Source organism: Falco punctatus (assembly GCF_963210335.1).
Source record: "Falco punctatus genome assembly, chromosome: 4".
Taxonomy (NCBI): Eukaryota; Metazoa; Chordata; class Aves; order Falconiformes; family Falconidae; genus Falco; species Falco punctatus.
Genome location: NC_137583.1, coordinates 94346867 through 94371008, shown reverse-complemented (window position 1 = coordinate 94371008; position 24142 = coordinate 94346867). Strand labels below are relative to the sequence as shown.

The following is a 24142-nucleotide window of genomic DNA, read 5'->3' as shown; positions in this document are numbered from 1 at the left end:
AAATTTACTTTTTTCACTAAACATCTTCCCATGCTTGAGTATTTCAAAACACCAATACAAAATAGAAGGGGGGGAATCTTAATACCAAGTTCTAGGCCAGCAGTCAATAATACTTCTGCCCCCTAACATCTATCAGAGCCTATATTCAGAAAATTTACATTGTTCAAAGTGGCAGTTTCTAGCTAATGAGATATGAGCATTCTGTTTTTACAGTCTCCCTCATATTCTATCAGTGTCCAGAGCCACAAAAATTTAGTATGTTGGGTACTTCGCTGCTGCACTCTGAGAGGACAAAAAAAGCAAAGCACTGCCAAGGAGCTCCAGTCCCTCTCTGCACCCTGCAGAAAGGTGGCACAAGTTGTTCCATGTAGCTTTGGGAGGAGGACAGATGCATATGCAGCAGAACTGGAGCAAGCTGTACAGGCTGAATACAACTAATATTACAGATTAATACAGCAGTATGAACGCCTAAAGGTTTTGATATCAACCACCTTAAGCACTATATTACTATAATTTATCATGTTGCACATCACTACTTTCAACTTTGAAACAAGGTAGCATTGTCAAGCACAGACATCAGTTCACCAAGTGCACAGGAGGGCCTGGTTCCCTAGACAAAAGCAGTATTATTAAACAGTGCTGCTTTAAAGCCATATTCCAGTGAGAACAGCCACACAGGTCAGACCCAATATCCTGCCTTCAACAGTAGCCAAAACCCTTATACCTAAGGTAGCACAAAGAACTGAGTAAACAGACAGCAGTATTTTACTAAACACCTCTGTAGCCACCAAAAAGCTACCTCTCAAGCATTTGTTAAGATGGGGATATCTTCCCACTTAAACAGCATTAGACTGATTACTTTTTCATGTACTCATACACTCTTTTTAGCATCATGTAAACAGAGCATCTACAAAAGCCCCTGTAGCAGGGACTCCCTCTGATTACCTGTATGTTGTTAAAGGGAGAACTTTATAATTTGAAAATCACCACCTTTTAGCTTAATTGCTGCACAGTGCTACCTGTGCTGGAAAATAGCCTTAATAATCTAGCATACTTCGTCAAGAAGAAGCAGTTTCGTGCTTCTGATCATCTGTGCTGCTCTTCCTTAACACTGTTCTAGCTATGTACTCTTCTGTAGAGGCCAGGATTAGAGCTGTATACAGTTCCCAAGATACAAAACAGTCACAGATCCACAGTCTGATCATGTGGTATTTCTTGTACTGATTCTCAACACGCAGTTGGCTTTTTTGACTACTTCCGAGTACTGAGCTAACGACACTGTGAACTGCATGCAGGCTCAAGACCTTGCTCCTGAGCTTTAACAGACATTCACAGCTTATCATTGAGCCTACAGTGAGAAAGCAGTCTGCATGTATATGTATCATTTCACGTTCACCTCTGCTGCACTTCAGCTATCATTTTATATCAAGTCTTCTAACGTTTTTAAGTCCTTGTAGTTGTCCATCATCGCTGTTCTAACTTGGCACAAATGAAGGCAAGTCATACAAAGAAATATAAATTTGGCCTTAGCTAAACTTCTGATGCGTCCACTCTGTGCACTCAACGTTACTTTAATGTAGGTCTCCCCCAAGCAAAATGTCAAAGCCCATACAAACCAGCTGCAGAGCTGGTGCTTTTAGATCCATCATCCGAACCAATGGAATAACAGCCAGCAGCAAGCTGCTCCAACTATGCAAATCAGTGAAAAGAGAGAAAGGAGACACCATCGGCAGCTTTTCAAGGGGCTTTAAGGAAGAACACTGACAACCAAAAAATCCTCTTTTCCTTGTTTTCTATCATCTTTCTTATTACCCAGGCACCATAATTCACATCTCTCCTTTATTCTGTGCTGAATGGGTCCAGGAATGATAAATCTAAAGCCATTCTTCAGATGCCACCATCTGGGCCAAAAGATTACAGTCTCTGGCATAAGGTCCATTACCTGACAAAACAGCATACCTTATCCCTCTGATCAAGAGGGGATGCAAGTCCAAGGTGAGCTAAAGCCATTGTTTATCTCTACTACATACCTCTCTCTCTACAAGACAGACATTGAGCTGCTGGAGCATGTCTAAAGAAGGGTGACAAAGTTGAAAGGTCTGGAGCACAAGTCTGATGAGGAGCAGCTGAGGGAACTGGGTTTTTTTAGCCTGGAGAACGTGAACCTTCAAGGGAGACCCTATTGCTCTCTACAACTACCTGAGGGGAGGCTGTAGGCCGGGGTGGGGGTGGGGGGTGGGGGGTGGTCGTTCGGTCTCTTCTCCCACGTAACAAGCGACAGGACAAGAGAAAATGACCTCAAGTTGTGCCAGGGGCGGTCTGGACTGGGTATTAGGAAAAATTTCTTCACCAAAAGGGTTGTCAAGCATTGAACCAGGCTGCCCAGGGAGATGGTTGAGTCATCATCCCTGGAGGCATTTAAAAGACATAGATGTGGTACTTAGGGACCTGGTTTAGTGGTGGACTTAGCAGTGCTGCTGGGTTAATGGTTGGACTTGATGTCAACGGTCTTTTCCAACCTGAATGATTCTGTCCAACTTGAGAGCTCAGCTCACACTATAAACGGTGCACTGGTAGTAACCAGCAGTCTGTTACATGACGTTATGAAAACTCTTCAAAGGATTTATGATCTAGCCAAACTAGCAGCAAATATTAACACAAAGACAGCTGGAGAGGAAGGAAGAAAAAAAAAAAAAAGACAAAACAGAAAAGCAGTTTTACATGAGGAGAGTTTCTGTCCTTTCCAATCAAAGTTGTCTTTGGAGCTTCTCAGTCAAACTTATTCTAAGAGAAAGAAATGCAATACTCTTTCCCTAGTGACGTCCTAGGAACCATTATTTTAAGAAGTCTCCAGAAGCATCATAGAAAACCCAGGAATTGTTGAAATCTGACCACAACTATAAGCAACATAAAACAATCCTAGAAAGGACAGAAATACCCATTGCATTAGGCATGTGATAGACATCAACAATGAAAACAGAAGGTGATAATTTTTCACTTATTTCGCACATTTGGAACAGGAAGCACATTCTGAATATATTTTTTCTACAAATTTCATTTGCTGTGGAGTCAATTTGTTCTTGTAAAATATCTAGACAGAGGGCAAGTTTCCTTTACATAAAGTTTAGTTTGAAAAGATGTCAAAGCTGCCAAAACATAGGAATTCACACCTGGTCTAAGACTGATTTCAATAAAGTTAAAACCATCTTTTTAAACCTTTTAGCCAGTTTCTGTATACTCTTTAGCCAGAGTATTTCCACACAATTTTGTACCATTATGCCATGAGTAAGATCAGTTTAATAAGAGTTTCTAGTTTTACATAGAAAGACTAGTTTATGAAACACTGTGTAAGTATACATTTCCTCCAATATACCTGACATGGTAACTCTTTATTTTTCTCTAACAGTGATAGTTGTTAAATCTCCAAATCAGTGTCCATAAGCCTCCAAAACCTGCACAAAGGCCTAGGGATTCACCCTATCAACATCTTCAAAATCCTTAAAAGCTTTCTACAGTTTAACAAAGTGTATTTTTTCCAACTGCCAACATGGAGGCAACACATAAAACATACAGCTAACACACATCCCCATCTTGTCCTACCACATCCCAGAGGCAGTCAGCAACTGCACATGTCTTGCAACTGTCAGGTTTTGTTACCACATTTTTAAAACAGGAGTTTTAAGTAGCAGTATTTAGCATAGTAATGCTTTCACAAGCCCTGAGCACTTGTTAATACAGATGGTAGCTTAACTTAATTTTTTTCCCAAAAAAATTAAGATATATGTAATCCATATTAAAAAAAAACCCAACTATTTAAAAAGTACAAAAAATAACATAAAAGGGGGAAACTCATCAGCTCTAGCTGTAGAGTTAAATGTTTTAAAGATGCTGAACATCTACAAGTATGTTTGTCCTTTCACTATTCAAAGTACAGTAAAAACACCTGCCAGGTCAGTAATGTCTGCTATAATCTGCATGGTAGAAGTCTAGTACTGATGGAAAGGAAATTGGCGCTTTTATTCCCTCAAATAGACATCACCTGCAGACAGCACAAAGCTAATAAAAGCCTTCTTTTAAAATAAGAAAATTTGGCTTCCAAATGTGAACTTAGGGGTCTTGCCTACACTAGAAAAAACCAAAACTATTCTCAAAGGATCAAAAAACCAAATAGTTATTTTGATGCATAACCACCATTAAGAAATTAGCATCTCTTTCCATCTCTAGGAACAAGCTGATTAAGTTGATAATCAGTAACTTCTATCACTGACCCAGTGAATGCACTTTCAACTGTTCCTCAAAATCTCACTGGGCATAGTGTGTGAGTATAGGTGAAGAGTGAGCTTTAGACTCTCTGTTTTCCTGTGCCAGACACTATCATCTGGTTTATTAAAAGATAGTGCTGAAACACATGTGATGTCTAAAAGCAAACTGATTCTGCAAGAAAGATCCTGTACGGTAAAGATCAGAAAGAGTAGACAGCACAGTCCGTCTGTTGAGCTACAGGCAGCACATCCAGAAGGAAGGCAAAAAACTCTGAAGAAAACCAAAGGGGATGCAGCACACACACTAGTAAACCTTAACTTGCTTGTTAAAAATAAATTTGCTAGCCTTCAGAGCCAACCTACAGTATACAAGGGCATGCCTGAGTAAACCGTGCACAGACTGCAGCAGCTACAGCCAACACAGCCAGTGTTGCAGTTCTTACAGCAGCCAAGTAAGTGCAAGAACGCAGACAACTACAAGAAAATTAAGTCAGTTAACTATTTAGAAAAACAAAACTCATTATAGATAGATGGGGGAGAGGAGGACGGGGGTGTCCAACTACAAAAGCAGGACTGCATAACTAAAACATACAATATTACAAGTTCTACTCATGATGCCTTTACACAACATTGAGGCCAGCCATACATACTGACAGTTTTTATGTAAAACTTCATCTTTTAATATACAAGCTTTTACAATTTAAAAGCACAGGAATAGAATTTTAAAGCTTCTTCTTCTTCTTCTTTCTGTGCATTTTCCCCTTTACTCTGGCTTTTAAAAAAGCCTTGGTCTGCCTCCAGAAACCACCATCACATAGCAACTTGCACCTAACAAATTACCAACTCAAAATCAAATTTAGCAGTTAAGTGACCAATTATCTTCCACTCCATAAAGTAGGGGTCAAAAGGACTACAGCAAGAAATGGCACATGAGACAGGAAGGCTTATAGAAAGAGGTCACCAAAAGAGCAGCAGATCAAGCATCAACCACATATCACTTGGTGTGTCTGTCACTTTCAACCTTCCTTCCTAACTCCTCCTCCTCGGTTTTGCTATGGTTGAATGTTTATTCCAATACAAACACTGAGCTCAGAGTTGAAGATGAAAGATGCAAAGGAAAAATATTTTGAAAAAAGCTAGGAAAGATTCCTGGATACAAAACATCCGGGGTGGGGGGGGGGGTGGGGGGGGTGCAAAACAAACAAAAAAAGTATCTGTACTCAGTATTTAACATGTCTCTTTGTCTATTTAGTTTGTGGAAGTTTCACAAAGAGATGTAGATAAAAGATTTTTTTTTTAAATGGTGGGAACATTCAGGTAGTTTTATCTCACACTATAATCTCCTACAAAGTCAACTAAACCATGAGTTTGAAGAGAGTCACTTTGAAGGAAACACAAATTCTCCACAAAGTAGGTTAGCGCCTCAACCTGGAGACTGTTTCAAGAGTCTTAGGACTGAAAACGTAGTAGAAAGAAGCAACAAAACACAGTAAGTATCATGCTGTAATATATCATTTAGTTCCTTTGCCATTTCCTTTTAATCTAAAAAAAAAAAGTTACTGTTGAGCATTTTTCAGTTCTTCACCTGAAAATTGCATTTTCCTTCAAAATTTGCATAATGATTGGTCAGTTAACACAAAAACTCAGTAGGTGGTGATAAGTTATGGTTTATATGTTTATATGTTTATATGTTTAGACCTAGTTAAAAACAAAAAAATCCAACCCCAAAGAGAAACTGATTCCCTCCCTCTCCCACCCCACATCTCTGGGTGAAGCAGCAGCAACAGCAAGGGCATCTTCCATCTGCCCAAGCACAGGAGTGAATTTTTCAGGAAGAGTAGATTGCTGCAGTCCAGCTGGCAGTATTTCAGCCAAGGGACCCTGCAAAAGGCATTTTCAGGTGTGCACTCTGCACTCCCTTCTGTTCTACATGTTGAATAGTGACAGAAGTGAACTCCCCAGTAGTAGATCCCGTTCTCCTCATCAAGCAGCTGTAAGGATGGCAATACAAGAAATAGTATTGTTATATTTCTAGCCTAAAGGGCTACAATCAGATCTAGTAAGATTTCCTGAACATATAGTGCAGAAATGCTAATGAGAGGTGAATCACTCATTCAGAAACACTCAAGTGTGTTCAACACACTCCTGAAGTGTGTTCCCCTTAAAATCATGAGAGAAATTACAGTATTGCAACTCTGGTGCTTGTGTTAACATAAGGAATTCTCATTTAAAGTAACTAGGGTGAAGAGCTTTTACTATACACTTCTGTATAGTGGATGCAACTCATTCCCACATGGAAACCATCTGATTTTCTGTATAGGCTCTTATATTCATTCCCATAGTAGTTTCTATGCTTAACAGCTCAAGCTCTGGCTTACAGGAGCCTTCAGAAGCCCTGTAGGTTTCACTAAGAAAGCCATTTTGAGGTAAAATTTTAAGACACATCCCTGTCACCTTTCCTTTAAGGTTTATTGTATTTTTGTGCTGTACCGCCCCAGAACAGTGAAACCCAAGCACTTCTGAAAGCACTGATTCTTTTGTCTCAGACAAGCAATTTCTTCAGAAAAATTAAAATATCTCTTGAGACTATCTCATCATTAAGAAGCTGTTACCAACTAATCATTTAAAATGCATTTTTATGTAAAAAGCATAGTGGTAGTTCCAAGTTAAGATACTGTATTTTTTATACTTGAAGCTGGTTAGGTATAATTTTCCACAGCGTTCATTTCCCCCCATGGCAGCACATTTTAATGAACCAAAAGGCAGAAGTCAGATTTTTAATTATAAACTGAATTTTCAGGATACTCTGAAATCACATGTATTTTTACATTTCAATATTCCTACTATAAGGTTCATCAAACACTACCAGGAGAGGTCCTTAAAGATTTTATTAAATTACTAATACTTAGAGGATTTTACTTTTTAACTATTTCTATATTGTCTGAGGAGGTCTGTACCAATAATATAAAGAACTCAAATAGGACAAAGAAAATTTAAAAAAAAAAAAAGACACACAGGTGCTATTTTAAAGAATTATGCCAACTAACAAAAACCTCTTCATGTGTTAAACTTAGATGTTTTGAAACACAGCTGCCTGGCTGCATTGGTTTTAGTTCTCTTTATTTTTAAGCTAGAGAGATACCACAGAAAGATAGCTCTCATTATAATTACCATGTAAGGAAAATCCTAAGTAAAACTTAAGATTGTTTCCCTGCGGGTTGCAATGGCAACTGATACAAAAGAATGGTCCACACTGATAATAAAATGTATCATCCAGGTGTAATATGAAGACTATTACAACATATAATTGGTTTAATTACCATCTGTAGTGTAAGTTGGCAGTTAGAAACCCTAAGTTTTGACTTAATTTATTCCACATCAAGGAATTGATTTTTAACTCAGCATTTACTGCATACCTCTTTCCAAGTGGAAGGCAACCCATTGGAAAGCATTCACAACACCAGTGGTCTAATTGCCCTGGATGACAGAACTGAAGACTGCGAAGACTAAAGCAGCAGCTTGGTAACACCAAACCTGTTGGTTTCTCAACTCCCCAAGTACTTTTGTTTTTGGCATTAGTAACAAGGCTGGCTGTGAAGAGCATGCATTACCTGGTCCAACACATATATCAGCAGAGCAGCTAACCTACATAGTTAGCACTAATAAATTTTACAGTGGGAGTTAAATCCTCTCTATACCCAGCTGCCACACAGAGTACTTGATGGCCAAGATTCACAACCAGAAACACAATTCAAAAGAACAGGAAACCCAGGATCACTGCTGCTACACACAGAGACAAAGAATTGAACATACCAAGGAAGAGTCACCTTTACCTACAGGGATATTGGATGCCTTGCAGGCACATTGCTAGGCAAGAAGCAAGACACAAAGCTAGGACCCAGTGAAATTCACTCAGTGACCAAGCTAAAGGCCATCCATCAAATATTTCTTTGGAGAAGCTGTGCCTTCACCACTTTCAAAGCCTTCTCCAAAATCAACTCTCACATACGTTTGGGCAAACAAGATGTCAGTATCCCTTCACTATTAAGGTATTAACACTCAAATAACTTAACTTGGTCTGCATAAAATACTGACATAATTTCGAACTCACCTGCTAAAAATTTCAACTGGTTAAGGATTCAGAACACAAAAAATATTGAAGACCTTTTACAGAAGCCCTGCTAAATACATAAAAAGTAACATATACCAAACAGCTCAAAAATCAACTTAACTTGCTAATTAAATTTTAAACTGCTGGTAAGGAAAAACTCCCAGCTTTCCTTGGCAATTTTTTATAGGATACAAGCTCATTACCCATATACCACCTCCTCCTTCCAAGCATCTAGTCTTCAACATTGTTTTGAACTTCTAACAAAGATATTTTTCCTTTGAGAGATTAAAGAAGAGATTCCCATTACTGACAATCCATAACTGCACAACATCTGAAAAAGGACTGCACAACCATGTTGCCTAGTTTTTGCCCCAGTCTCTTTAAGGTCTTGTTCCCCATTGCTTCAGTTTGTCACTTACAAAACTGCAAGTTCCTTCCACTGCTTTGAAAACTTAGAGGTTTGCAGATGTCCATGGAATTGCAATTAAGAGCAGTGAAGGTCAGTGCTTGGCACAGCTGAACAGTAGGAGATGACCATGAGCTTCAGTAACTAATACTGCAGCAGTCTGCAGACTATTTTTCTCTTAAGTTCTCCCTCAACTAAGTGCTAAAAAACAAAGAACACAGAACAAGGCAACAGGATGGCGCCCCTTTACCCATCATCAAAAGATTACTCAAGACTGTGATTTTGCACCATCTGGCAAAGCCTCCCAAGAGGAAACTAATTTCATCTCGAATCTCTTGGTTTGTTATAGCTTTACTAACAATTAGGAAGTGTTTGTTTCTAGAAGCAGGGGCCAGGGGAGAAGTAAGAAGATGGGTTTCTTAGCCTCATTCTCCTTTGGAAATTTTCACCTTCCCAAACTTGAAAGCATTCATTTACATTTAAGCCAGCATTTGGAACTCTAATTTTGAGTCATTGAGTATTCTGAGTTTTGCATTCTTGTTTTAAAAAGCTACAGTGAGTATTGGTAAGATTGCACAGCCAGAAAAATCACCACTGTCAGAAAGCTTCCAGAAAAATTACATTTCTCCAGGAATAGCTTTCAGTGCCTCTTGACTGTTTTTGACAAGAAATCAGCTAAAAACCAGTACCTCAACTTACTTAAGATACCATCACGGTCAGCTTCTGGTCAGGACGACAAAGATGCTCTGCACTGCCAGATTTCTGCAGCCATCATCAGTCAGGGCTTTAGTTTTGCACATCGCTCAAGAAAGCCCTACTGCTAATATTAGTATTACCATAAACGTTGCAGGTAATGATGCAACAGCAGATAATAAAAAGTCAGTCACCTTACCCATTCAGTGCTCAAGGAGTAAATGATAGCAGCTAAAACAATTTTATCTTTGCCCACTTCCATTTATCTTCAGGTAAGTCACCAGCTCAGCAGAGAGGGGACAGTACTACCTTCTTAACCACTACCATTAACTCCTCCAGCAGGATAGGGTTTTCCTCTTTCCCTTTCTTAACCACTGGTAGAGTGGAAACAAACAAGTTGTACAACTAGATCAACTACCACGTACCTCTGCTGCCTTGGGCACACTTACCACAACTTTCAGCCTACGTTAAGGTGCAGTGTTTGGGTGGGAACAGAAAATGAAGCTCACTTCTCTTTCCAGCAGTGCCACGTTACACCAGTCTAAACCAGGCACCAAACCAAGACTGCACGTACTACTGCCAAAATGGTCGGTTGACATTCCATCTCTTGCCTAGAGCTCACTTGCATTTCTTTTGTCATGCCAACACTTCCGTGATCCCATGACATGAAATTTCAGGGAGCTCAACTGATAGAAAGAAAAATACCCTTGAAGAAAAAAAAAAAAAGTCAGTTCCCATGAGTTGAGTCCCATGAACTGACTCGCTGTCGGGTCAAAGAGGCACAGATGAAAAGGTGGGGAGAGCAGCAGAACTGCCTCCTTTCAAGCAACCGGCCAACAGATTCACCCAGCCACTGTACCATCAGGGGTGAGCTTAGGCTTCCCTTGTGTCAGTTCTGGTAAATGTACATCTAGGGAACAAGTCAGATTAGCTTGCATATCCAGCTGAAAACTACCATAATGTTAAGACTTCCATTACATCAGCAAGCTCATCTAATCATACCAGTGTATATGAACACTGGAGGTAACACAAAAGGAAAAGAGAAAAACCATCATCAATAGAGTATTTTTCAATTACGGTCCAGTTTATACCAGCATAAACTATGAAAGTGCATGATAAGGTTCTTCAGAAAGAACAAAAAAGAAAGCAGAGGGTAGTGCTGGGCATACCAAAATTTCTTACAGACAGTGAAAAAACTACACATAAATGAGATTAAACCACTCCAACTGGCCAACAGTGGAAAAGGTTTGATTTAAGCTGTATGTTAACATTGACTTCAGCATTCTTGGCCATTTTGACCACCTTACTAGGCCAAGTTTCATTTTATTTGAAGTTCAACTTGAATCATTACAGTAATTGTCTTTTAACGTATGAAATATAAAAAGAGGCAATATTTCATACATTATTCTTCTAATAATCTGCCTGCTCTTACTATAGTGACACCCACTGGCACCAGTACCAATATTCATGCCATCTTACATTTCTTCTCAGCATCAACTACAATGACCTACAAAGCTTTGTCAGACAAATGTCACAACAAAAATACTGCCATCAATGACTTTAGCTGACTCTCTGAAAGGTCTCTTTGCAATAACATTACTGTACAATAGACTGATTTCTGCATATAATAAGACAACTTTGATTGGAATTTGATAAACTGCTACTTAGTGGCTCAACACCACCAACATTAGAGAATACGCCTTACGTATCTAGTTTGCATTCTCTTTTTCTGGTCATCATCCCAATCATGTTTTACCCCAAAGCACTGGAAAAAGCTTAGTACGTGATATTCTCCCCTTTGAGAGCATGCTTCTAAGACCACTGTCACTCCTTGGTCTTTTTTGTGGTCAAACGAAAAATGAATCTCAAGTCAGGGTTGGTTTGGGTTTTTTTCCTTTCTTCAGGTCTTGCATCCTTTGTGAGTATGATGCAACCTTTCAATTTAAAAAGCTCTATTTTAAAAATGCTGACACCAAAACTAGGTGCTGTATCTTAATATTGATCCCCCTAAAGGTACAGTGTGTCAAAGGAGGGGAAAATCTCCCTAATGTTTTAATCAATCCTCCCTCTGCTTGCAAGTCCGAACATTTTTACCATTCAGGTCAAAAACAACAACAACAAAAAAAAAACACCAAAAAACACCCCAACAAAACAGAAAACCACAAAAAAACCACTACCAAAAAGTCACAAAATGACCAAACAAAAAGCACACAACTATTAAGCGTAACACGGGGGCCGGGGGGAAGGGGGAGAAATACAATTAAAAAGCATACATGTTGAGGTAAGATTTTCAGTGTTGACAAAAAAAAATTCTAAATCTTCTGTGCTACCAAGAAATAATTCAGTTCTATTTTGGTTGCTTAAGTGCTTCTGAATGTAACACCCATAGTGTTATTGTTCTGTAATACTGTTTCCAAAAGTATTTGCAAATGCATTTTGAACTATCATTGTGTTAAATGATAGAAATCTGGCATGAAAACGGCCACACAAAGAGCCATTTGAAAAAAAGATGAGAGCTAGAGCCCCTAAGAACAGATTCCTCCTAAGTGGTGTTAAGAAGGGCTCGACCGGGCAGCTCACCCCTCTGTGCATCAACACTACCAGTCCACACGCTGAAGCCGGCATGCAACTGTTCCTGTAAGGCACATTTAGAAGCATGGAACAGCACTGATGCACAAAAAGCAGATTATGTGGCTTTCACGGGAAGGAAGTCCGAATGTACATCAGAACAAGGTTTAGTCAGGCACGTGTTTACATATCTCTAGCTCAAACTCTGCCAAAACAAGAGTGGATACATATTGTCTTCTGAAGTGCTTAAGAACCTACTGGTTACTTTTTGATTTTTAAATGTAACACAAAGAATGTCATAATTTACAGCACCTTCACAGCCATGCTCATGCAATGCAGCAAATGACCTGGTTTTGCAGGACAGCTGCATTGAACTAAAGCAAAAAGCAAAACTACAAGTCATGTAAATAACTGTTGATCTGATTCTTTCCTATTAAAAAACAAACAAACAAAACCCCAAAACAAACTAATAGGAAAGACCTACCTGATGACATTACAGAGCTATCACAATGCAACCATTAAACCAGGGCTGCAGAAAACTCCAATTTGCCTGACAATGTGAAACACAGTCTGGCAAGGTGAGCAGGAAGTCATTGGTTTCAGTGAACCAAGTCTCTGGCCCTCACATTTGAGAGATGTCTTTACCTCACCTACACCACCATTGCCACCTCTGCAAGACATCTATTCTATAAACATCAGTTTCAGACGTTCAAACACTCCTAGGGAATAGTTTGGGACCGCCTACAGTTTAACACTACCCCAAATATGAATTACTAAACGAGACTTAACTAAACTACTTAAATGGTGACTAAGTGCCATTCTAATTACAGAGAACACACATGCAATTAACTAGCTTATTTCAGGAGCTAAAGCACTAACTTACAGAAAACAGAACGTGGCTCATACATACACATCTCTGGTCTAGACAGGTTAAGTGAATAGTCTGGCAATAAATTAAAGCAAAAAAAAAAAAAAAAAGTATATCACACTACAGTTCTGAGTAGAAACCTCTCTCCTACACCTTCTCCAAGGCATATTTTCCATCACTGACCATGTTTAAAACAAGGGTTTGAATCTGTGGCCATTGTCTTTTATAACTATTTGTTGTCTTAATGGGTATTTTAAGATAGTATTAAAAACACCATCACAGCAGCATTGAGCTACAAGAACCGAAGAAATTAAAGTACTGAAAGTATGAGCCTGACCCACGGAAGAAAGAACCACTAAGCTGCTAGCCAGTTAAGGGGCTGGGGGGGGGGGGGGGGGGGGGGGGAAGAAGGCTACTGTGCACGTTTAGACATCTTTATGCAAAAAGAAAGTCTATTGTATTTTATCTTATAAAGAAAACAATTCTGATCCTTTATTTCTGCATAAGGTAAACAATCAAGTTTTTATCCATATACACACAAACAGACATTTGTTTGTCATACTAAGTAAACTAGTCTGTTAAAATGGTGCTTCAGATGTAGCTTCTCCTTGTGGGTAAACTGAAGGAAATGCTGTGAGTTATTATCAGCACACAGACTGATATGCACAGTTCTAGGTGTCTTTGCTTCAATTTCAGAATGACTAAGTAGTAACCCTTTCTCCCACAGTAGCACAGAACAGGTCTTGCATTTCAATTCAAGTTTCAACACAGACGGGCAGTAATTGACCTTTGAAGCAATGGCTTTTTGCAACCTGCTTTCCAAAGTAAAATCTCTATTTATCAGGTTTTGTTATTCACATGTGAACTTAAAAAAAATAATAATAAAAAACCCCCACAACCCACACACACAGAGTCACCCAAAGCCAGGACAAAATAATGCTCTTACGTTCACAAATCACCAGCCAAAGATGCTAGTAATCTCACACAGCAAACAACACACAAGCATTACAAACTAAGCAGGTATCAAGTGGAAGATGTTTAACACCACACAAAATACATCTTTCCCAATTTCTTAATGTTTTAACAGGCAAGAACTTCAAAATATATGTAGACAGAATTATAAAGAAGAAATACTTTACAATAATACTAGTTTGATATCTCAGTGAAATTTCTAGCCAGAAAAATCAGTTATCATTTAGTGAAAATCTACTGCAAAAAAAATCTTGCATAAGGAATTATGGTCTACCTTTTAGCTGGGACACACAGCAGTGGCCCCTCTAACTTTCCTCTTTCTTGGGAGCTAAGCCTGCTTTTTCACACAAGCTGACTTTTCTTTTGGTTACGATATTAATTCAGATCATAGATATTTCTCCATACAGAAGCATTTCTTTCACTGAACGTAACCTAAAGTCACTATCAGTCAGAGGGAGATTCCAAAGGCCGAGAAAAAAAACATTCAGTGAATGGGTACTTCTACTTCTGACAGTCTTCTGTTCAACGATTTCTCATCTGCAGGAGGCGGCACACAAACTGCACGCAGAAGATTCTTGAACGTTGTCTTTCACAGAATTACATTTGTATGTAACTGGTTCAGTGCGAAGACGACAACTCCACGCCAAAATAAGTTTAGCTGCTTTTCCTTAAGTTGCTCATTAAAAAATCCCCATACACGATTGCCCGTTTCCCCAGCCACCCTGCTGAAACACTGAGCACCCCTCCAATTTGTTTTGCAAGACCGGCTGGCTAAGCGAGGGGCTCACACTGAAACCGCTCATAAAGCATTTCATACAGATTTCCGGGGGAGGGGGGAAGCCGTTCATAAATTGTAGTTTTAAATATTTTTTTTGGTTTGTTGGAAAAACGGCCGAGCCCCCGGCGGCGGCAGGGGCAGCGCGGGCGAGCGCAGACCGGGCGCCCCGCGGAGGCGGCCAACAGCCCCCACGCACGCCCCGGCGGGCGGCAAATAAAAGCCAGACCCGAGCGGCATAAAGATCAAAGTACGCTTTAAGATTTATATTAGAAAAAATTAAAAAGAAAAAAGCTATAGAGAGAGCGAGTAGGGCAGAGGCGGGAGGCGTGAGCGAAGAGGAGACGCTCCGCCCGTGCCTTCAGCCCTCGCCCGCAGCCACACACGCCACCCCACCCGCGCACAGGCGCCCCCCTTCCTCCTCCTCCTCCCCCCCTCCCGGCGCCCGTGATTTCAGTCCCACCCGCTCCTCTCCCGTCGTATTTGAAGGCTGCTTTAATTCCTGCAGCAAATTCCTCCCTCCCAAATTTAGGGCGCAAAAGGCGAAAAGGGGAGGAGGGATGCAGATGGATGGGGGGAAGGGGAGAAAGCGATGGGAAGAAATATCTCCGGCATTTTGCCGCCGCCTGGCTCCCAGCTCCGCGCAGGCATTATACAATTTCGGCGAGGCAGGAAGTGACTTGGGAGGGCGGAAAGGGGAGGAAGGCGGGAGGGGGCGATAGGAAGGCGGCGAAGGGGGCTGGAGCCGCATCTAAGGAGGAGGAAGGCGGGGGACGGCCAGAGGGATGGGGGCCCCGCGGCGGGGCCGCCGCTCCGCCCGGCAGCCGGTCCCCGCCGCCGGAATGGGGGTCTCGGCGGTACCCGCTGCCTGCCCCCACCGCCGGGGCTGCCTCTCAGCCCACCCATCATGGAGACCCCGCGGCCGCAGGCTCCCGCCTCGGACTGTCACGGGCCCCCCGCGCCTCGGCCCCGGGCTGGAGACTCACCCATGGCGCTGGCCGGCGGCGGTGGTGTCGCTGCCGCTGCTGACGCTGGGCTCCGGCTGGCTGGCCGTCCCCCCTGCCTGCCTCCCTCAGCCGCGGCGGCACCGAGCGGGCCGCCCCCTCCTCCCCGCGCGCCTCCCGCCAGCCAACCCGGCGGCCGCCGCGGCGATTCTCCAACGCCCCCTACGCCGATTCCGCCGAGGGGCCGCGGCCCTTCCGCACAGCGCCTACGCGCGCCCGCTCTGGCGGCCGGACGGATTTAGCGGCTCGGCCCGGCTCCGCTCCCCCCGCCGCCGCCGCCTGCTGCTGCTGCTGCTCCTCCTCCTTCGCCGCCTCCGCCCCGCACACGCTCGCTCCCTGCCCGCCTCCCCGAGCACGCAGCAGCAGCGGCGGCGGCGGCTTCCGGCTCGGCCCCTCGGCTCGGCGTGGGACTTGCCGCGGCCCTCACGTCCGTACCCCCACTCCTCCCAGCCCGGGATCTGTTATTTCCTCCCGCTCCCTGTCAGAGAAAAAAGGGACCGCTCGGCAGCCATTTTGAAACCGGGCACGCCCAGGAGCGCGAAATCCCCGCAGCGGCCGCCGGGGTTTGCCCGCAACAAAGATGGCCGCCGGCTCGGCCGGGCTGAGCGAGGCCGTCACAACGCCCCCTCCTTTCTCCGGAGCTATTCTCGGAGCGCCGCTACGCCGCACGCGCCTTGCGGAGTGCAGTGAGCGCTGCAGAGCCTTACGCTCCCTTCGCCCGTCCGCTCACGCAGTTGGCGTGGGAGAGGCCGGCAGGAGAGGGGCATCTGGGGCCGGGGAGAGGGGCTGGGTGCGGGTCCCCATCCGCAGCCCCTGGGCCGCCTTTGGGCTGGGGTCGCTGGGGCGAGGCGGGCCGCCCTTATCCCCGGGGAAGCGCTCGGGCTGCAGCACTGCGGCTGGCGGGCAGGCGTCCGTCCCTTCGCCTCCCCGCTCCGCCCGCCCTCCCGCATGGCTGAGGGGGCCCCGCCGCGGCGGCTCGGCGCCGGGCTTCCCCCCCGTCCCGCCGTGGCCCCGGCGTGCCCGCCCCCGAGCGAGGCGGTTGGGTCCCATTCACAACCGCTGCCTCACCGGCGGAGCCTCTCCCCGCTGCGGGGCACGGCGGCCCGCACTGCCGGGGCGAAGGGAACGGGGCCCTCCTCCCCAGGGGCTCTGGGTGGCCTTCCTGGCAGGTGTGGGCTTTGCGGCGGGGAGGTGAAGGCGCTACCGAGCCGCTCGTTTCCCCGCCAACGGGCCTGAAGCCTGGCCTTTCTTGCCATCAGGAAGTGATAATCGGATGCCCATGGCCCCCCAGATGAACGAGAACTCTTTTAAAAAATAAAATATCGTTGGCAGGCGCCGGGTAAAATCCTTCTAGGAAGCCAAGGGGTGCTCACAGGCCCTGGGAACCACGCTGAGGAGCCCGACCACTTGGGCAGGTCTAGTGTGGCCCCAAGACCCTGAACAGGCTCCTCGGGATGCTGCTGCCAGGCAGGGTGGAGGTCCGCTGACACTGGAAAAGGATGGCCTCCGAGACAGGCAGAACAACAACTTTTGCTTTTCCGATTCCAATACAGCTCTCCACATAGTATTTCCTTTTTATGTTTGGGGCAGGTATCTTTGGAGCCCTTTAAACTCTGAGTTATTTTATGCCCCAGCTGAAGTACTGGAGACCTGTATTTATGATGTGCGATTTGAAACTTTACATACTTTCTTTTCTGTTAGGGATTTCCGAGTGTGGCCTGTTCCTTGCCTTTTCTTTCACATAAGGCATGGTGTATTTTTCTATTAGGGAAAGGTACTTGGCAAAGAGGCAACATTATATGAATTTATTGTTTATTATATCATTTGGTTTTGCTGTTATGAAGAGTACATTTTAAGAGCGTGCCCCGGTACTAGAAAGATGAAAATAGCAATTTTCATTTCAGCAGCAAAAGGGAAACTTTCAGTAATGCATATTTCTGTAGGTAGAGTCACAGCAAGGCAGACAGGAGCAACAATGAAGACGCTAAGATTGTCCTTGTCTCTCATTGATTCCCATCCAATTCTGTCTTGTCTAACATCTGATTTTCTTCTTTTGGGTGCGTTTGGTAAAGAAATAGGTTTTTATGACAAGGAAAATGCATCATCTTTTCAGGAAGGTATGCAGCTCTGCACAATGTGGTTCAGCGCTGTTTAAGAACTGGAAGTGTTACAATATACTGTGGTTCTTGGATGCCCAAGGGAAAGAGATTTTTATTATCATTGGTCACAGGACTGCCAAATATTATCTCATAAATCTGTGTCTTTCACAATGGGTGAGGTAAGAAATAACCTTTTTTTTTCATTCTGGTTGGTTTAGGTGGTAATGTCCATGGCAATGAGATATAGTTACATTGCTTTCGTGGTTATTTGAATACCAAAAAAGAGACATTTTACACCACAGAAGTTGTTCACTGAATACAAAACATAGTCCCCGCAGCTTTCCCATAAAAATACATTGTGGGAAAACAAACAATACGAAAAATACTTGTTTTCTGTCTTGTAGTAAGGGCTTCAAATTACTCAGAAACATTTATCTTGGTTTTCGGATACGTGTTTTTGAGAAAATAGTATGTAACTGATGGGGATATCTTCAAAAAGGGAATGAAGCCTTTACTTCATGGATTGATCATTGAAAAAAACAAAAGTGAGCTTGCACCTTTGAAATCTACTGCAAAACTGGCACAGGCTTGATGAGGAAGCAAGATGCAAGCCAGTGGGTTTTATGTGAGGTTAATGTCCTATTTTTCTGTGTTGTGAATAGCGGGGGGGGGGGTCTCTTTTCATACAGTAATTTACAGGGTTAGGAAGATTCTGCAAAATTGTGTTCATTTTGAGAAGACATAAAGCAAACGCAAATGGGTCCCAGAGGTTTGAAGAATACTTTGTTCTGTGCACAATATAATAAATCCAAATTTTTGCATTCCTGTAGTCATCTGCTGTTTTTCCTTCAAAAGGAAAAGACTTCACTAAATCCGTCACTAAACTTTAAAAAACTGAACTTAAGTAAATTTCAAGACTCCTTAGATTCTATTTATTTGATTCTTTTGAAAGAAAATACAATTTTGTGATTGCTTCTTGTGAAATTAATAAAAAGCTTTTTAAACTTAAATGTAGAACACTACCTGCCGTAACTCAGAACCCATTGGTGTCTTCTATTGTCAAGATACAGAAACAAACCCCACTCACCTTATTTACAAAATCTGTCAGCTAGGGTTGCTGCCAGCTTGGTTCCCAACCAGCCTAGCCAGTTTCAGTGTCTTCTTGCCAGTGAGACATATGAAGACTATTTTGTTTTTGTTTGTTTTTTTTTTAATGCAAGCAGACATGACTCACTAGGTGAATTTGCACATAGCATGAGCTCCAGCATGGGATGTGGTGGAATTACTGAGCTTGTACCCTGTTGGCTTGCTCCTGCATGCCAACTCCAATACCTCCGGGGTTTGTAAGGTGCGTGGTGCATCTCCAGGCTGAATCATGCTTGCTCAGTCTGTCCAATGTATGCAGCATCTTTTTGAGCTGCTGTGCAAATGTAACAGAACTTTGCATACCGAGCAATCCCTTACCAAAACAACTAGTTTCATTACACCAAATGAAGTCCTAAACTCCCACTCCTGTAAACAATCTGCTCTTGCAAGGTAGGAGGCTGAGGATGCTCAACAGTGAGTAATAATCACAGTGTCCTCCTTCAAACCCATCCTTAAATCTCAGCTTTGCAGTAATGCCTGCCAGCATCTTGACCATTCTTTGACCACTGCTTGTCATACCGACCAGAAATGTCTCCTGCCCTTGTACTTTGTTGCCTCTTTGACAGCTGTTGCCCTTTACATTGGATGATCTTTTTGTAAATGCTGCCATTTTGCTTTGTTCACTAGCACAAGAAATGGCCTAACACAATGGCAGTACAAAAGTGAACAGCAGCATGAGGCATCTGGTGTGACATCTAATTGGGCCCTGATGCCTTGTTCATCAGCCCTTCCCTATTTTGAGACATACCGAGTCAGTAGGGCCCCTTCTTTTAATAAAGGTTTCCAGAATCAGGCCTGTATTTATGGTACTTCTCTCTGTTCAGGGGAGGGCTGTCATGAAACAGAAAACCCTTATAAACTCACACGAGCAATACAGTAACCAGCTATCCTAACTATCGTTGTTGCTGCCATCACGGCTGTTGTCTTTGGCTGCCACCTACACCACTCTTCTACAAATATGCAAACGATGCAACAAAAAATGTATACCTCCTGGCCCCCTTTTAAGTCTTGCTATTTGCTGTTTAAAAGAGTGCTGTGTAAAAATAAGAGCTATATTCATCAGCAAAGGCTTATAAAATGCTGTGAAAGTTATGAACACAGGCTTCTATTGAACAATTGCTATGGGAAAAATACAGCATCTCTTGTTTTGTAGTGTGTTTACTGTATCGTCCTGGTATACATCCATTACTTCAATTATCTAAAGAAAGAGGCTTTGATGGATTACAACCCAATGATGTGATCCTTGTGAGAGGCACACACATGCACTTATTGTTTAAGGTAGAAAATGGTTGCTTTGTGCCGTTATAGTTGTGTAGCGGGGAATATAGATCAGCAGAAGAAGGAAGGCAGCCCAGCCCTTAGTCATGTACTCATACCAGTAACAATTACTTCCTTAAGTAAGGTGAGATACAACCTTCGTGGCAGTTTCCTTCACCCTTGTGAAGGACTTGTGGCTTGCGGAAATGCAGCAGATTTCCAGTAATGTTAAACTCTTTGAAAAACGCACCATCTAATACGTTGTTTGTACACCATTCACAGATACAAGCCAGTGAGCTGACAGATTGAAAGATACGTTTCCTATGCCAGGGAGTTGGAGTCTTAAGCAAAGCCTCCTCTCACCCTGCCACCCCTCCGCTTGCAGGCAGTAGCAGCGATTGCTCAGATGACCGGGAGCAAGGCGATTGTGTGCAGCATGTGTCTTGTAATTCCAGTTCTCCGTTTGTTTATTTGTTAATAAGTAAACCCCACCAAGGGTTGGGCAGGTCTCAGTAAATCCTTTCTATATACCCAGATGTGTAATCATTAATAACCAGGGCTGTAGCCGAACATACACTGATGAACCATTGTGTCTGAGCAGAGTCCGATGGGCGTAGTGTCTGCTCACGCTGCCACTGCTGTGAGAGTGAGGCCTTTGGAGAGCTGGGCTTACTGCCTATTTACATTAGCAAGTGCTTCCTTGCGTAGCATAAGGTACTACCGTCATACTTTGCATATTACATTAGGGAAAAAAATACTTAGACGTATAATGCAATGTGGCATTTTATTACTTTTTTATTGATTTAAGGAAAGGAGTTATGCCTTCCAAAGGAAAACCAATTTTTCTTAAAATGAATTAATGAGCTTATAATTAATTTCCTGCATAAATGCTAGACAGTTTTTTTCCATTCTAGAAGTAAAATATTATAGAATAAAATAACAGTAAAATATTACAGAATGAAAACAAATTGTTCTGATAGGAAAGAAGTACTGTGTACCCTGTGCCACTGTGGTCCCAGCAGTCCAGCTTGTGTTTTCCAGTTGCCCCCTTTCAATTAAAGGACATCTACATCATCATAGGAATATTGAATTGGGCTTTGACCTTGCAAACACTGAAGTGTTCATATGTCTAGTACTTGACATTAGACTTGAGGTAGCAGTATGCCATATCCAGGCCTTGGGTACACATGTTGAACAACTGAAGTGTTGCAGATTGTGCTACATACTCGTGTTTTAATCACTTTGTTCTGTTACCTTTAGCTGTGAAAATGTGATGCTGGCTTCTGGCACGGTTACTGGGCTACCTGCAATCCGGAGTCCTCTCCAAACTCATTCCAAAGCGATGGGTCTCTCCCTTCATACTGCAGGTCAAACCAGCCTGGGCCCTGTTCCCTCTGGGTACGCAGGTCCCCAGTCCACTACCGCACTTACTCTTCTGAACTACACATTTCTTGGCTCCCAGGTCCATACTTTGAGGCTGCATCTCGCACCTAAATGCATCAATTAAGCAAAATGAGTTGCTTATCAGGACCATCAGGAGTTCAGCACTTCGCAGAGCGGAGGACTTGAACCTCCACACCTGTCTAATCTACCACACCTATACATGTAACTCACCCAAGGTAGTCAGAACATCCCTCCCGTTTTTTTCTGACCAGCTGTTTTGCATGAACAAAATTATTGATGTCTCAGCACCAGAACATCAACCCTATGCTTTCTGAAATACAATTTTCAGATATTCAGTTGCACTTTTCAATTTCAGATATTCCAAGTGCTTTTGACCTTTAGCTTCCAGTTTAAAACCAGTTGCTGAAGCCTCAGGCTAGAATCAATTAATACAATCTTTACAGTTCACTGTTTGGCTTTATCTCCTGCTTTTGTCAAAGGATGGCTTATTTGTACCTGTGTTTTGGGCTGTGGTGACAGTTTATCTAGCAGCAGTCATTAAGCTGACCACACCTATGCATGTATCTTCAGCTAATCCAATAGAGCTACTCACTTGTCCCTTGCAACAAAAGGTGATCTTAAACAGTTATCAATAAATAAAAAGCAAAGCCTATTTTCTTCTTAAACCGTGTGTAATGATTCATGTCTGTTTACACATGCGACCCACAGAAGCCTACTGCCACTGATGACCGGGAATTTTGCAATTGGTTTTAAGGGTTCTACAATCTCCTGCAGTCAAACCTGTCTATTGCCAGAAAAAAATTCTCAAAACTATGTTTTCTAGGAAAACCACAAACAGCTGAGATAGGAATGTAACAGTATAGAAATACTCAGAACACATTGTAGTTCGGTCCAGTGAGCTAAATTATAGGTACATTATATAATGTGGAAAAAAACCCAAACTGAAATGTAGATCAAGGAAAATGCTGAAACTTAATTCAGATTACTTCTTTGTATTTGTATTCTGAGTTACATCATCCTGAACTTCTCTTTTACATAAGGAGAACAGTACTTAGTGATTTTGCTATGATGACTGAGCAATACTAGAAACAGAACACACTTCTGAAAGAATCGGTTATGCAGACATTTGGGATTCATAATGGAAGATAATGGTCCTTTTGATGATGAATCCACTATATAAGCCAAAAGTATTTCAAGAGCTTGTTTCAAAGTAGATCCATTAGCATAACCCAAAACATATCCTTGGTCTTCTAGATACGAAAAGTTCTTACATGGTTGTAATAACATAAAGTTAGAGAGTTTTTGAAGAATCTACGTGCTTGTTACAGAGCCAAACTTCAGGTTCACTCCTTTCAGCGTGTACATTTCCATGCAAAACACCACATAATCTGCGTTAGTGTAGAAAAATTGGGGTGGGGGGTTGTTTACATGATATCATAGATATGTTTTATGAAACAACTTCTGGATCATGGGGTTATTAAGTGTCCTTCTTGGATTAACTGGCAGTGTGAACTCTTCCTACTCAGGATGTTTCTAAGTTCCTTGCCAACACCTCTTCATTTTTTCCCCCTAATTCTAATGTAATGCTCAATGTTCTGTAAAAAGCATGGTTAAAACCCATGGTCAAAACCCATGGTCAAATATATGGTAAGCATAGACTGTTTGGTTATACATCAATAGTACTTTTTGATAGTTGATCTTCTGCTCTACAGAGTGCAGGGCATCACTGCGGTTATATAATACAGTAAATAAAGCCACTTTTTCTCTTATACCTGGAATGCCTACTTGCATGACTTCATGTTTTATGAATATACTAGTATTTGTAATGCCCATGCCCGCTTTCAGATATTAGTCATCTTCAGCAAAGACACTGTCATAGAAGTAGTCTATTGGACATGACAGTTACAGACTAGTTGCTGTGTATTCTTTATTTCCTTGAAATATCTAGCTAAATAATTGAACGTTATTGAAAGAGGGTTCAGTTGTGCAGGAAGCAAATATTTGGCTGCGTTACCCTTCTTTAAAATGTGTTTTGACTACTTTATTGCAAAAAGAAACACAGTAGTATTCTACCTGTAGTGTATTATTATGCAGCTCATGCAGTTACTGTTCTGTTGACTAGCTGGTCCAAAAATTCAGTATATTTCATTCCAGTTTGCAAGCCAGTGATCTCCCATTTTATATCAATTTATTTCTTGATTTTTTTCTAGTTTATTGTATTTATCTCAACTATGTAAAAAGTCTGCAAATATCCCTATGGTAATGGAATCCACTTGGCAGCAATATATAGTTATATGAATCATAACTAGACAGTAAATAAATGGTTTAAGGCACAACTAAATACCAAATGGAAGCTGATATGTTTGGTAACAGCTGAAGGTGTTTATTGTGAATATACCTCAACACCATTAATATTCTTTCCTGGAAAACCCTACTTCTCAAAAAAGCTGGTTTGGATGCATTGAAGAGTTGGGTCCTGATGTTTTGGGGGATGTCCCCCAAAAGAAATCCTTTCCCTGCAGATGGGTGGATCACCCCATAACTCTGTTGTGGCTGAGTCCAGAGAGCAAAGGTGGC

The 24142-nt window shown here is 42.3% G+C and overlaps 1 protein-coding gene across 1 annotated transcript in view; it reads right to left on the bottom strand.

The window, feature by feature from the left end:
• The window catches only part of SEPTIN7 (septin 7), an 80729-nt gene extending 65049 nt beyond the window's left edge, over nucleotides 1–15680 (bottom strand). The window contains exon 1 of the mRNA XM_080383341.1: nucleotides 15642–15680. The gene's annotated coding sequence lies outside the window, so the exon portion shown is untranslated. The remainder of the gene's footprint in view (nucleotides 1–15641) is intronic.
• Nucleotides 15681–24142: the final 8462 nt, after the last annotated feature.